We start from the raw sequence: 15,322 nt of genomic DNA on the forward strand, positions 1-15,322 counted from the left end.
AGTTTGTCAAGTCAGTCGGTGTCTGCCAAATCCCGTGCTAGTGCAAATCAGCTGTTATATGGCGAACAAGTCCATACAGTTGGGCTGGGTAGGAGTAGATGTCGGGCAGGGCTGGGTGAGGGGTATTGGGATATAGCACATATGTGAACTGTCACGTCCCATCTGAACGAGAGGTAGGACCCAAATGCAGGAACTCGGAAGACGCAAGGTAGTTCAAGAAGAGACACGTTTATTGTATGCCGAGATCGGGGATCGAGCAGGTAGTCCGGTGCAGCAGCGGTTGTTGGGGCGTCGGGCGAAAAGAGCAGATGAGTGGGCAGGCAGGAGTCGGTACACGGGAGAACAATCAACGCAGGCAGAAGTGTCAAGGGATCAGGCTTACAAGGTTGGTCAGAGAACGGACGAAGGTCGGTACACACAGGTTCAGTCAGGAATACGAGGGTGCTGGAACGGGACATAAAGCTCAACGAACTGGCCGCGGACCAGTCGTCACCGGGTCCTATATATACGGGGGATGATCAGCCCGCATGAGGCACAGGTGTGTGCCTCCTAATTAGCGCAGCCGCGCGGGCACCCGCACAGCTCGTGCTGAAGCGGCAGGATCATGACATGAACTGGGCGTTTGCTCAAAGTCTCCAGGGCTGATAAGATGGGTGACGGAATAGTTCATACGTGAATCTTTCTCTGGGCTTCACAGTTCTGGTGGACTTCCTTGTGGGCTCTCCACCTTGTGGTCCTGCTACAGGTTCAGCCATCTCCTCTGGCTTCATGGCACCTGTATTATCATCATGTTTTTGCATCACAGGTTGTTTCTGAACATTCTCAACAGGTGGTGACTCAGGTGGTGTTTGTTCAGGCAATACAGATAGAACCCTTCCTTCCTGCTGATGCACATAATCTGGTTCTGGTGCTTGTCTTCGAGATTGGAATTCTCGTGCTCCAGCTCTGAGATTACTGTGTGTGTCAGGTGGAGGCTCCTGATGCCTGAGTTTCCTCTTGTACACAGGTAACTGGCGAAAGTTGTAGAAATATCCTTTCTCTTCAGGATCTCCAGAATCCTGCTCAACTGCTTCTCCGCTGTTTGTTTGTCTGTCTCTCAGTTTTGTTTTGTTTTTTGTTTCTTTTGTCCATGATAGGGCTGCTCTTCCTGTTCAAATGGCAAGTCAAGCTTTTCTAGGAGCTTTAATCCTGCAGCCTGAGTTGAGAATCTGTGTGTGTGTGTGTGTGTGTGTGTGTGTGGTGTGTGTGTGTGTGTGTGTGTGTGTGTGTGTGTGTGGTGTGTGTGTGTGTGTGTGTGTGTGTGTGTGTGTGTTTGTGTCCCAAGCCCGGATAAATGCACAGGGTTGAGTCAGAAAAGGGCATCCGGCTTAAAAACTGTGCCAAACAAATATCCCACACCGGATCAGTCGTGGCCCAGGTTAACAACGCCTACCCCCGGCACTGCTAACCCCCAGGGCGTCGGTGGGAATTCAGCTACTGTGGGTCGAAGACAAAGAAGAGGAGGAAACCGGATCCGTCGTCAGAAGAAAAAGATGAATGCATAGACCCTACAACTGAGTGTTGGGACTTTGAATGTTGGGACTATGACAGGAAAAGCTCAGGAGTTGGTTGACATGATGATTAGGAGAAAGGTTGATATAATGTGCATATATATATGACCGTGTGGGTGCTTGTACTACAACGTAATGTGCAAGAAGTTACTTCCCATTTCATTTTACTATGTTGTAATCATCTGGCGGCCCTCGATAAGGAGCTTATCACCTGTTTGTAATGGCAGTTCATTTAGTATATCCAATTAATCATATGTATAGTAATTAAAACAAATTATTAATTTAATTAAGAATTCTTCTTCTTCTTTTCCTTTCGGCTTGTCCCGTTAGGGGTCACCACAGCGTGTCATCTTTTTCCATCTTAGCCTATCTTCTGCATCTTCCTCTCTAACCCCAACTGCCCTCATGACTTTCCTCACCACATCCATAAACCTTCTCTTTGGTTTTGTTTTGCTCTTTCTGTAGCAGTATAGTTTGCCTTTTGCCAGTATTTTGCCACAGTGTGGTCTATTAATCCTAGCATTATTTGTCCAATCTCCACTGTCATGAGGAAGTATCTCATGACTTTGTTTTGGGTCCCAATTTTCCCTAACAATATGCCAATCGCCTTTAAAAGGTGTCATCCCAATTTAGTGTACTCCAGCCCCATTAAGGTGGGGCCTTTTTTAGGGGAGAACATTTTCCCCCATGTTTTGGACCACTCAACTTCTGTCCCTTTTGACCTTGTTAGTCTCTCATCAACTCCTTTATATTGTGGGGGAGTAGGGAGTAAAGCTGGGTAAAGTACCGGATAGTTTGGAGCACTCGGTAATTTAGCCGGTATGAGGGTGGGTGCGGTTGTTGTTCCCGGTCTCTCTTCCTGCCTCCCCCTTCTGGTGCCATCTAATTACCTGTTTTTCTATGAAACATGATGTTCCCTTCCTTCTTTTTACTAATTCTTCCCCTACTTGCTTGTTCTTTTCTTTTGACTTCCTCTACCTCCCTCTTCACCTTACACTGAAGAAAATAAGTATTTGAACAACCTGCTATATTGCACGTTCTCCCACTTAGAAATGACGGCAGGGTCTGAAATTTTCATCGTAGGTGCATGTCCACTATGAGAGAAAATCTAAAAATAAAAATCCAAAATCACAATGTATGATTTTTTTAACGATTTATTTGTGTGATGAAATTTGCATTATTTCAACAGCAATCGAAGACACAAGAAATACAAAAAGAGTGTAACGAACATGAGACATGAAGATGACACCCCGCAGTTCGGCGCTCGGCCCATGTTCCCACGAAAACGAAAGGACACGGAGATGGTACATTTGTTGTTGCATTCCAACGTGAAGTGGATTGCCAACAAGAACATCAGAGAAAAGACTGGACAGCCATGGCTAGCATCGTGTTTAGGTGCCCCTGCAATGTCAACAAACCAACTGCGTGAGCTGGCCCCCAAAGGTTTTGTGAAGCAAAAACACCCTCCCTCTGAATCACAAAACTCGGGCATCTTCTTCACCAATGGACAACCACAGATGGAGTTAGAGGGTGCAACAAGCAAAACAACTGCCTGACACACAACTGAAATAAAAGGAAATAGTTTAATTCAGTAGCCCCCAACTACTGGTCCGCGGACTGGAACCATGCCGTGAGGCATCTGTTACTGGGCCACGGAGAAAGAATGACTAATTTACATAATTTGTATTGCATTACAATTTACGTAACAATGTCTTTTATTTTTAACACTGACCGCATCTTCACCGCCGCAACAGCTGTATGACTCAATTGACACGTCAAGACTTCACAGAAAGCTTCCGTTTCCACTCCCGGCCAAGTCAAAAAATTTATTTCATCCTAACAAAGACTCTTCTGTCACATAACACAACAGACACCTATCGCCAGCTGTTCCAACCTGGTTAGACCAGTTTATTTACTTCCTTACCACACTTACTATTGCTTTGGATTGTTGACCCCAAGTATTTGAAGTCATCCACTCTCGCTATTTCTTCTCCCTGGAGCCTCACTCTTCCTCCTCCACCCCTATCATTCAGGCTTATATATTTGGTTTTACTTCGGCTAATCTTCATTCCTCTCCTTTCCACTACATGCCTCCATCTTTCTAATTGTTCATCCAACTGCTCCCTGCTTTCACTACAATTTCATCTATGAACATCATGGTCCAAAGGGAGTCTAGTCTAACCTATCTGTCAGCCTATCCCTTACAACAGTAAACAGGAAGGGGCTCAGAGCTGATCCCTGACGCAGTCCCACTGCCACCTTAAATTCTTCTGTCACACCTATGGACCACCTGACCACCATTCTGCTGTCCTCATACATGTCCTGTAATATTATAACATATTTCTCCACCACCGTTCCAGAATTCTGGTTGAAAACCAAAACGTTCGAAAACCAAAGCACGTTGTCCCATTTCAATTAATGGAAAATGAAATAATGCGTTCTAAACTTAAAAAATAGTTTAAACAATTTTTGTAGCTTTTCCTGAAAATTAACTACATAGTAGAAATACATGTTTAAATAATTTATATAATTAAATCATTTTAAAAATATATTTATTTTTTGCTCAAAATGTATGCGTTAGCCTAGTAGACTATGCTAGGCTGGGAGTGCATTGCCGTATCTGTAGTGACTTGGCCCCCAGCATTATACACCTCTTTTTTTTATTAACAAAAGTGCAGAATAACTTTAAACGAGCAATAATGAGTGGGAGAAAAAACAGACATTGTTTATTTGCACAGAAATTACGTAACATGTAAAAAAATGAACTTGCAACTAGAGGTAGGGGTAATGGAACAAAAGAAAAAAAAGCAATGCTAAATTTGCAGCCTATGGCGAACAACGGAGTGAATCCCACTTCTTTTGCAGAAATTATAGAACCATCCTTGACTTGCTTAGAATTCTAAAAAAAAACTAGAAAAAAACTAAACTGAGGTCTTTTCTTTTTAAATCTGTATACAGGTTTCTAGCTTTGGCGCAAATCCCTTCCTTGCCAACACTACCCCCAGCTAACTGCTGCTTGTCAACAGTTTTACGAACTACTTTCCTTTTTTCAACACCAGCAGTTCCACTTGCCTTCTTTGGAGCCATGATCAGGGGTTAATGTTGCTCAATTTGAAGAAAAAAAAAGTCACTACAGTACTGGGAAACATCCGCGAGTAGAGAAGTGTGTCAGTCAACTGGTTGTGCCGTTCGCTAATGCGCGCAGTCGGCCTTTTCTGTTTTCTGGGGGGTGTGCTTGAAAGCACAAAAACAAATCATTGTGGGTCAGCTGGCCTGGGTGTTCTAATACCAATTTTTGTTCGAAAACCAAGCCAAAAAAATCTCAAAATTTTTGTCCGAAAACTGAGATACCTCTGTACTTACTTCTGTCCTGACTGTCGCCTCCACCACTCTTTCCCATAACTTCATTGTGTGGCTCATTAACTTTATTCCTCTATCGTTCCCACAGCTCTGCAAATCGCCTTTGTTCTTAAAAATGGGAACAAGCACACTTTTCTTCCATTCTTCAGGCATCTTCTCGCCCGTGAGTCTTCTGTTGAATAAGTTGGTCAAAAACTCCGCAGCCACCTCTTCAAATTGCTTCCATACCTCCACAGGTATGTCATCAGGACCAACTGCTTTTCCATTTTTTATCCATTTTAGTGCCGTTCCAACTTCCCCCTTACTAATCATTGTCACGTCCTGGCCCATCACACTTGCCTCTTTAACTCTTCCTTCACTCTCATTTTCTTTGTTCATCAACTATTATTTAATCTATTTAGCACTACTGGCACCAGTTAACACATTTCCATTACTATCCTTCATCACCCTGACCTGGTGGATACCCTTCCCATCTCAGACATGAAGATGATACTTACTCTCACAGGAATGAAAGGACAAGGAAATTGCACAATTGTTTTGGGACTCTAATGTGAAGTGGATTGCCAATGAGGACATCAGAGAAAAGACTAGACAGCTGTGGCTAGCATGGTGGCATTAAACAAATTTAATCGCCAACCCAGACAGATTCCGCAACCCACGGGGCCTCATTTGGGCCGCCGGGTTGGGAGAATGAGAGGGTCAAGAGTGACATCTACATGTAATGGAGCGTCACGGCAGACAGGGATCTTCCTCAATTACACTGGAATGAAAGGGAAAAAAATATAATCCAGGATTCCCTTGCTACTTCACGCTTCACTTTTTGCGGCTTTGGTGCTTTGCGTTTTTAACACCCTGGCCCAAAAGAAATAAATATTGGCATATTGCGGGAATATGCATTGGTACAAGGCGTGTGATTGGTCCAGGCGTGACGTTGACCAATAAGAGCATCTATGGATTTATCTTCTGAGGTGATTAGGTGAGGATCATTGAAGCCTCACTAAGCAAATTCCATTCAAACCTTTCCCTTGTCATTCCTTTCCACCATTTTCTGTAATTGACTGCGCGATAACGTGTTGTGTTCACAATGCCACCAAAGCGCTGTGCTGATATGAAAGCTTCATCTGAAGTGCCCAACAAGAAGAGGAAGATGAAAAACTTTTGGATATGATCAAAGATGGCAGAAATTATGCTTTTGTTGCGCGCGATGATGGTGTGAATGAATCCACGGTGTGCTACATAAAATCCGTAATCAATGTTTTCTATGACAATGAATGAAAAAAGAAATAATGCATTCCAAAATTTGGGCTTTTTAACACATTTTTTTAGCTTTTCCTGATAATAAACTGGATAGTAGAAATAAATTTATGGTTTAAATACTTTTTATAAATTAATGTAAAAATATTTATTTTTCGCTTAAAATATATGCTTTAGTAGTGGACTATACTAGGCTGGGAGTGAATTCCTGTATTTTTAGCGACTCGGCCCCCAGCCTTGTAAACTTTTTTTATTCACAAAAGAATAACTTTAATCAAACACTAATTAGGGGTAGAAAAGCTTTTTTTTTTTGAACAAAATGTAACAAAACATTCGTAACTAGAATTAACAAACAAAAAAATTGAGAAATGCTTCAACAACTGTATAAATCAAATGTCTTCAGGTGTGGTGACTCACCCCCTTTTAACAAAAATCGAATCTAATGTCCTTTGTTGCTGCCGATTCTTAAGAACATTTCTGAAGTGGCTCATTAAGACATCATTAAAATTTTGGAGTTCTCTGCTACATTCAGATTTATTGGGGTGATGAAGTTCAACGAAATTATGGATTTCGCTCCACTTGGCACAGATGCCTTTGATGTCAGCACTTGGGACATTCTTCTTGGGTTTAGTCATCGGATGACATCTCATCCTCCAACGTGTTCTTCTGCTCCTCCTGAAGGTGCAGGAGTTCTTCGGAAGTGAGCTCATCACGATGCTTCTCCAGCATGTCCTCAACATCATCGCTGTCCATCTTTAAACTGAGATTGTGGCCCATTGTCACGATTTCATGGATGAGTGGACGATCCTCTGGAGACCTCATGTCGCCACCAGCAGCTATTGAAGACCCTGCAACAGTTGCAAAACCTTCAAAGTCAGGCTCAGTAACACATTCGGGCCACAATTTCCTCCATGGAGACTTCATGGTCCTATATATGACTTGGCTCCAAGCTTTGTCGACAATGGTGATGCAGTGGTAAATGTTAAAATGATTTTCCAAGAATCTCAAAAGGTCACCTCGAAGCATCTTAGAAACAGAAATTTTGCATACAATTTCTTGAAATTGGCCATGACTTTCTGATTGAATCAAAGGTGTCATTTTAGGAGGACGAAACGGACTTTGATTAATTCAAATTCATCTAAGTCAAGTCGTCCTCCAAACGTGGAGGCTGGGCAGGTGCATTTTCTATTAGCAGAAGGCAGTGTAAGGGGAGGTTTTTCTCCTCAAAATAGGCTTTCACTGTCGGGGCAAACACCTCATGCATCCACTCAGTAGAAAAACAAGCCATGGTGTTGGACCTCCACAGAACAGGCAATGTATGGCTCATAATGGTTTTCTGCTTGAATGCAAGGGGATTCTCAGCATGATACACTAGCAGAGGCTTGATCTTGCAGTCGCCGCGAGCGAAAAAGAAAGAAAGCGTTAACGTGCCCTTCATAGGGTTGTGGCCTGGCGTTGACTTTTCCTCCTATGTGATTTAGGTCCTTCGTGGCATTTTCTTCCAGAATAGGCCCGTTTCATCACAGTTGAAAACTTGTTGGGGAAGGTATTCCTCGAGCCTTGACAAAACGGGCAAACTCGACCTTGAACTTGCAACTTGGTCCGAACTTACAACCTCCCCGTGATGAACAATTGAGTGTATCCCACTTCTTTAACGGAATTTGTCAAACCATCCTCGATTAGCTTTAAATTCAAAGCCCTCAGGAACTAGACTAGGGTCTTTTTTGTCTTTAAATCAGCATACAAATTTATCTCACTTTGAAATCATGGAGGTTCTATTGTGAGAGAGACAATCTAAAGAGAAAAATCCAGAAATCAAAATGTATGATTTTTTTTTAATGATTTATTTGTGTGATAGAGCTGCAAAGAAGTATTTGAATACCTGTCTATCAGGTAGAATTCTGATTCTCAAAGACCTATTAGTTTGCCTTTAAAAGTCCACCTCCACTCCATGTATTATCCTGAATCAAATGCACCTGTGTGAGGTCGTTAGCTGCATAAAGACACCTGTCCACTCCATACTATCAGTCAGAAGAGGAAAACCAAGGAGTGGCTCCGTAAAAAGCATATCAAAGTTCTGGCGTGGCCTATCCACTCTCCAGAACCTAAATCTAATCGAAAATCTTTGGAGGGAGCTGAAACTCCGTGTTTCTCAGCGCCAGCCCAGAAACCTGTCTGATCTCGACAAGATCTGTGTGGAGGAGAAGGCCAAAATCCCTCCTGCAGTGTGTGCAAACCTGGTGAACAACCACAGGAAACTGACCTCTGTAATTGCAAACAAAGGCTACTGTACCAAATGTTAACATTGATTTTCTCAGGTGTTCAAATACTTATTTGCAGTTGTAGCACACAAATAAATCGTTTAAAAAAATCTTACATTGTGATTTCTGGATTTTTCTTTTTAAGATTATCTCTCTCACAGTGGACATGCACCTAGAGACGAAAATTTCAGACCCCTCCATGATTTCTAAGCGGGAGAACTTGAAACACACCATGGTGTTCAAATACTTATTTTCTTCACTGTTGCTGTCTGTCTCTTTTCTGCAATAATTATAAAGAACGTATTATTGTCTTGCACATAGATTTTATTTTATCCTCTTATATTAATTTTATTTTATCCTCTATATTATTTTTATTTTATCCTGCAGGTGCATTATTTTTGTGTTTTCAGCTGATCAGCGAAATCATATTTTGTTACCCACAAATTTAAATATTTTATTTTAGAAGGACATTGGCTTTCTACAATCTTCCAATCTTTATATGTTAACTTTCGTTAAGGATCCTCTTTGTCTTCAGCCTTACTGTTTGTGTTCCCCATTATCGCAAATTTAGAAGTCAGCGGTTCATCTATCGTGACTATATTGACTTTTCCTGAACAGGGTGACAATTATTTTCTGTATTTGCCTCTGCTTCCTCAGTGCAGTTGTCACTAAAATGGCCTGTTCAATTGAGGTAGCGAACCTCCACTAACACTTAACACGTGCACACGGAGTTTAAGTACGTATAGAACACCGTCACTCTTTTCACAGTTTTTACAACTTCTCTGTCGAGGTTACCTGATAAGAGACTAGTATTGTCAGGGTTTATTTTCTGCAGCAGTCACCTCGACGTGCAAGTCACTCTACCCGTATGTGTGTGTGATTACCTTTCTGAGCAAGAGTTGTCCTCCTCCTTTGGCTGCCCGTCAACTTTCAGTTCCCAGATGGAGACCCAAGGCCAATGCTCCAATGTTGTGGCCACGGTCTTTACCTGGACTTTGGCTCAGCCTCTCGGGGACTCAGGTATCTTGGGATCTGGCTTGAAGGACCAAATTAAATGTCAGCTTCACCAGCATGACATTTAGTTAAAACCATTAAATAAGGAGGAGGCACTCATCACCAGTTTGCTTGCATGGAAGGAGAACGGAAGAGAACTGCATCCCACAATTCTCCTCCACGCTTTAAAGCAGTTCTCCCCGACTCCTTTCTTTTATTTGCATTCACAATTACAACATCCCCAAGGAGGGAGGCCAGAAGCATTTTTTCCATGATTTACTACGTGTCATGCAAGTAAGTGGAAACTGCTTAGTAAGGCATTATGGAAATGATAAGTGTGGCAAAAGCCATTTTAGAGTTATATTCAGGTGCACAGGAGTTGGTTGACATGATGATTAGGAGAAAGGTTGATATTCTGTGCATCCAAGAGAGCAGGTGGAAAGGTAGTAAGGCTAGAAGTTTGGGAGCAGGGTTTAAATTATTCTACCACGGAGTAGATGGGAAGAGAAATGGAGTAGGGGTTATTTTAAAGGAAGAGCTGGCTAAGAATGTCTTGGAGGTGAAAAGAGTATCAGATCGAGTGATGAGACTAAAATTTGAAATTGAGGGTGTTATGTATAATGTGGTTAGCGGCTATGCACCACAGGTAGGATGTGACCTAGAGTTGAAAGAGAAATTCTGGAAGGAACTAGATGAAGTAGTTCTGAGCATCCCAGACAGCGAGAGAGTTGTGATTGGTGCAGATTGTAATGGACATATTGGTAAAGGAAACAGGGGCGATGAAGAAGTGATGGGTAAGTACGGCATCCATGAAAGGAACTTTGAAGGGCAGATGGTGGTGGACTTTGCAAAAAGGATGGAGATGGCTGTAGTGAACACTTATTTCCAGAAGAGGGAGGAACATATAGTGACCTACAAGAGCGGAGGTAGAACCACGCAGGTAGATTATATTTTGTGCAGACGATGTAATCTGAAGGAGGTTACTGACTGTAAAGTAGTGGTAAGGGAGAGTGTAGCTCGACAGCATAGGATGGTAGTATGTAGGATGATTCTGGTGGTGGGTAGGAAGATTAAGAAGACAAAGGTAGAGCAGAGAACCATGTGGTGGAAGCTGAGAAAGGAAGAATGTTGTGCGGCCTTCCGGAAAGAGGTGAGACAGGCTCTCGATGGACAACCGAAGCTCCCGGAAGACTGGACGACGACAGCCAAGGTGATCAGAGAGACAGGCAGGAGAGTACTTGGTGTGTCATCTGGTAGGAAAGGGGAGAAGGAGACTTGGTGGTGGAACCCCAAAATACAGGGAGTCATACAAGGAAAGAGATTAGCGAAGAAGAAGTGGGATACTGAGAGGACTGAGGAGAGGCAAAAGGAGTACATCGAGATGCGACGTAGGGCAAAGGTAGAGGTGGCAAAGGCTAAACAAGAGGCATATGAAGACATGTACACCAGGTTGGACACGAAAGAAGGAGAAAAGGATCTCTACAGGTTGGCCAGACAGAGGGATAGAGATGGGAAGGATGTGCAGCAGGTAAGGGTGATTAAGGATAGAGATGGAAATGTGTTGACTGGTGCCGGTAGTGTACTAAATAGATGGAAAGAATACTTTGAGAAGTTGATGAATGAAGAAAATGAGAGAGAAGGAAGAGTTGAAGAGGCAAGAGTGAAGGACCAGGAAGTGGAAATGATTACTAAGGGGGAAGTCAGAAAGGCACTACAAAGGATGAAAAATGGAAAGGCAGTTGGTCCTGATTACATACCGGTAGAGGTATGGAAGCAATTTGGAGAGATGGCTGTGGAGTTTTTGACCAACTTATTCAACAGAATACTAGCGGGCGAAAAGATGCCTGAAGAATGGAGGAAAAGTGTTCTAGTTCCCATTTTTAAGAACAAAGGGGATGTTCAGAGGTGTGGGAACTATAGAGGAATAAAGTTGATGAGCCACACAATGAAGTTATGGGAAAGAGTAGTGGAGGCTAGACTCAGGACAGAAGTAAGTATCTGCGAGCAACAGTATGGTTTCATGCCTAGAAAGAGTACCACAGATGCATTATTTGCCTTGAGGATGCTCGTGGAAAAGTACAGAGAAGGTCAGAAGGAGCTACATTGTGTCTTTGTGGATCTAGAGAAAGCCTATGACAGAGTACCAAGAGAGGAACTGTGGTACTGCATGTGTAAGTCTGGTGTGGCAGAGAAGTATGTTAAAATAGTACAGGACATGTATGATGGTAGCAGAACAATGGTGAGGTGTGCCTTAGGTGTGACAGAGGAATTTAAGGTGGAGGTGGGACTGCATCAGGGATCAGCTCTGAGCCCCTTCCTGTTTGCAGTGGTAATGGATAGGCTGACAGATGAGGTTAGACTGGAATCCCCTTGGACCATGATGTTCGCAGATGATATTGTCATATGCAGTGAAAGCAGGGAGCATGCAGAGGAACAATTGGAAAGATGGAGACATGCACTGGAAAGGAGAGGAATGAAGATTAGCCGAAGTAAAACAGAATATATGTGCGTGAATGAGAAAAGTAGAGGGGGAAGAGTGAGGCTACAGGGAGAAGAGATAGCGAGGGTGGAAGACTTCAAATACTTGGGGTCAACAATACAGAGCAATGGAGAGTGTGGTCAGGAAGTGAAGAAACGGGTCCAAGCAGGTTGGAACAGCTGGCGAAAGGTGTCTGGTGTGTTATGTGACAGAAGAGTGTCTGCTAGGATGAAGGGCAAAGTTTACAAAACAGTGGTGAGGCCGGCCATGATGTACGGATTAGAGACGGTGGCACTGAAGAAACAACAGGAAGCTGAACTGGAGGTGGCAGAAATGAAGATGTTGAGGTTCTCGCTCGGAGTGAGCAGGTTGGATAGGATTAGAAATGAGCTCATTAGAGGGACAGCCAAAGCTGGATGTTTTGGAGACAAGATTCGAGAGAGCAGACTTCGATGGTTTGGACATGTTCAGAGGCGAGAGAGTGAGTATATTGGTAGAAGGATGCTGAGGATGGCGCTCCCAGGCAAAAGAGCGAGAGGAAGACCAAAGAGAAGGTTTATGGATGTGGTGAGGGAAGACATGAGGGCAGTTGGGGTTAGAGAGGAAGATGCAGGAGATAGGCTAAGATGGCAAAAGATGACACGCTGTGGCGACCCCTAACGGGACAAGCCGAAAGGAAAAGAAGAAGAAGATTCAGGTGCCTTCCATCAGACTTACTCTTGACAGCCACCTGCATCACACACCCAGGGCATCCAAGTTCAACCAGCAACAAACAGAGACACAAATGCACCAGACAGAATCTTCACCAACAGTGCTGGAGGTGCCCTTTCTGGCCGCGCCTGCCTGTCTTCCAGTGTTGGTGAACAGGTGGTAAAGTTCACTGATGTAGATGCTTTCTTTCTACACAAGGAATTTAAAATTTATGGTGATCAGATTTCTGACATCGGTTCTGAAATGTCTAGCCTATGTAAGCAAATGGACAAAGGAATACTAGAAGGGTTTAGTGAGTCAGAGATTATCCCCACTGTTCTTAAAGGGTATGTAAAATCTTCAATGCACCTTCTGCTTATATTATGTAGTTTTTTTGTGCTAAATTTGAATCTGAAATCTGTTATGAAGGAAACGCTTTTATTTTTCGATTATCGGCAAAAATTGATCGCACATTGCTGGATTCGCCAGAAATACATGACAACACAGCGGAAAAACCAGAGAAGGGACATGACGTCAGAAGTTGACATAAACATTATTGCTCAACACCATTTGACTTCATTGTATGAAAGATGCTGAATTTTCCAATAATTTGAGCGATGAACATGATTCTGAAGTGTCCCACAAAGACGGTGAAGAATATGAGCTTTTTAAAGGCATTAAAGGTTATCAATTTGAGCCAGTTAGACAGAACACACATTCAAATGCAGACGAAATAGCTGGCGATGAAGGTGCTGAGCAAGCACTCAGACCCAACGAGGATGACATGCCTCATGTTCGAAACAATGACTGGTAAGCATTTGTGAAGTTGTTGTTTCATTTATTTAGCCATAAACTGATAAATAGTAATGGCTTTGATATTCTGAATGTATTATACAAAGTTTTTTGTCTTGTTTAAAAATTATCCAAACGCCGTGTGTTTAGTCTATGTTGGTATATTGTCACAAATAAGGATTTTAATGAACAAAATCCATTTAAATGTCATTAATTTGAGAGCAATAGCTGGTCATAACTTGCTTCACCAGAAATATAATTTCATGTGTTGAACTGATGTCATAACCAGACAGTACCCAGAACTGTCCATCTGCATTTTAGTCACAATTTTCCCAACCAGTCATGAGCAAAACCACTAAACTTTAGACTGAAAGGTGTAAACCGGTATCTTGTGGTTTTGTTTGGGCACTAAATGCTTAAAATAAAAATGTAAGTGGGGTGGATGGTTCTGCGTAGTGGACTGATATGGGTCTTTGAGCTGTAGAAGTTTGTGAATGTGAACAGATTTTAATTTCTTTTTTAAAATAGCCACAGGACTGCATGTAAATGCTGCATACCCATGGAAACAACAGAAGGAAGTTGTTGTTGTCATGAGAATCAACATATTTACCAGAAAATGGCAGACTATCCAGACCATCCTGCTACACCACGTACATGCAGTGAACAAGGCGAAACAAACACTTTGTAATATTTGTAGCATCAAGCTACCACCCAGATAAGTGAAGCAAATATATTATCTATCCCCTATACATACTACAGAGCGTAAATACCCCTCAAACACAGTGTATCTTACCACAACGTACATTGTCTAAAGGGGAGGGGTGAAGATGGTCGCGGTACTTATTACGGGAGGGTGTATCCCCTCTAAGTGTACATGGGGGTGCAAGGCTTAATTACAATGTTACACTCAGGGTTAATATGTCAGGGAACTATTTACAAATTTTGTGTGATTATAAAAATAAAATAAACAAATATGCTTTTAACTTTGTTACATTACTTACCCATTTTTCTCTGCCCCTGTAGCTGTAGTGAAATGTGGTGAAAAGCTGCTTGGTTTTGTTTTTTTCTTTTCATCTTTTCTGTGAAGCTCAAGTATTGCAAACTACCTTATTCTTTTACATGATCATTTATTTTCGACAGTTGTGACTGAGTGCTCGATGATCGATTGCTGCTGTCTCAGTCCTTGACAGAGGGTGTACGGGTGTCTTCACGTCAGTGCACTTTGTGACCGGAAGAGAAAGACATCGCGTTGTGAATTCTTGTGTCTTGACTTTGCTCCTTCTGCAGAGGAGCGCTACGTTTTGGGAGCTCGTCCGGGATTTGTGCAGTGTTCATGTACTTCTTCCTATTAAAGAAATCACCGGCTATCACATGTCTCTTCTAAACTCTACCATCATCAGCAGCGTAGCGAACCAGCAACAGTGGTGTCCTGACTATCATTGAACACGGGAAAAGCAAGCTGAGGTAATTCTACATACCAGGGGAGCTGCTCTCACGTTCTCAAGGTGAAAAGGCATCACATTCCGCCGTTCACTACCACACTGCACAAAGATGGCTTCATTTTCATTGGAGGCAGAACAACTACAGGTTGAAATAACCTCTGGAAAACATTGGCTGAAATATGTGACTTTTTAGTCATCGCAGGAAAAGATCTAGAATATGTGACTGGTAAAAGTCAAACAACTCTCATCAAATTAATTTCAGACTACATACAGTGGGAGGAACTTGAAGAGCTTTAGGATAATGCATTAGCTGACTTGCTCAGACTGACAGATGAAATTGCTAATCTCCGCAGAGCCGCTGCTCTCAAACAGAAACAAACACAGAAAAAGAGGAATGATTATGGAAGGGGATTGAGACTTTGCAACTTCAGAATGACAAAGAGCCCGCAAACAGAGAAATTTAAACCGCCAGCCCTAGCATACTAACACAGAGCACACACC

General features: G+C 42.6%; 1 long non-coding RNA gene across 1 annotated transcript; it reads right to left on the minus strand.

The window, feature by feature from the left end:
• Nucleotides 1–2,732: 2,732 nt before the first annotated feature.
• On the minus strand, nt 2,733–12,722 carry LOC133500980 (uncharacterized). The gene is made up of 3 exons (XR_009795063.1): nt 12,615–12,722; nt 9,310–9,461; nt 2,733–7,012 (listed from the first exon to the last, which is right to left on the minus strand). It is a non-coding gene; the product is annotated as an uncharacterized LOC133500980 (long non-coding RNA).
• Nucleotides 12,723–15,322: the final 2,600 nt, after the last annotated feature.

This window comes from Syngnathoides biaculeatus, chromosome 5 (assembly GCF_019802595.1).
Source record: "Syngnathoides biaculeatus isolate LvHL_M chromosome 5, ASM1980259v1, whole genome shotgun sequence".
Taxonomy (NCBI): Eukaryota; Metazoa; Chordata; class Actinopteri; order Syngnathiformes; family Syngnathidae; genus Syngnathoides; species Syngnathoides biaculeatus.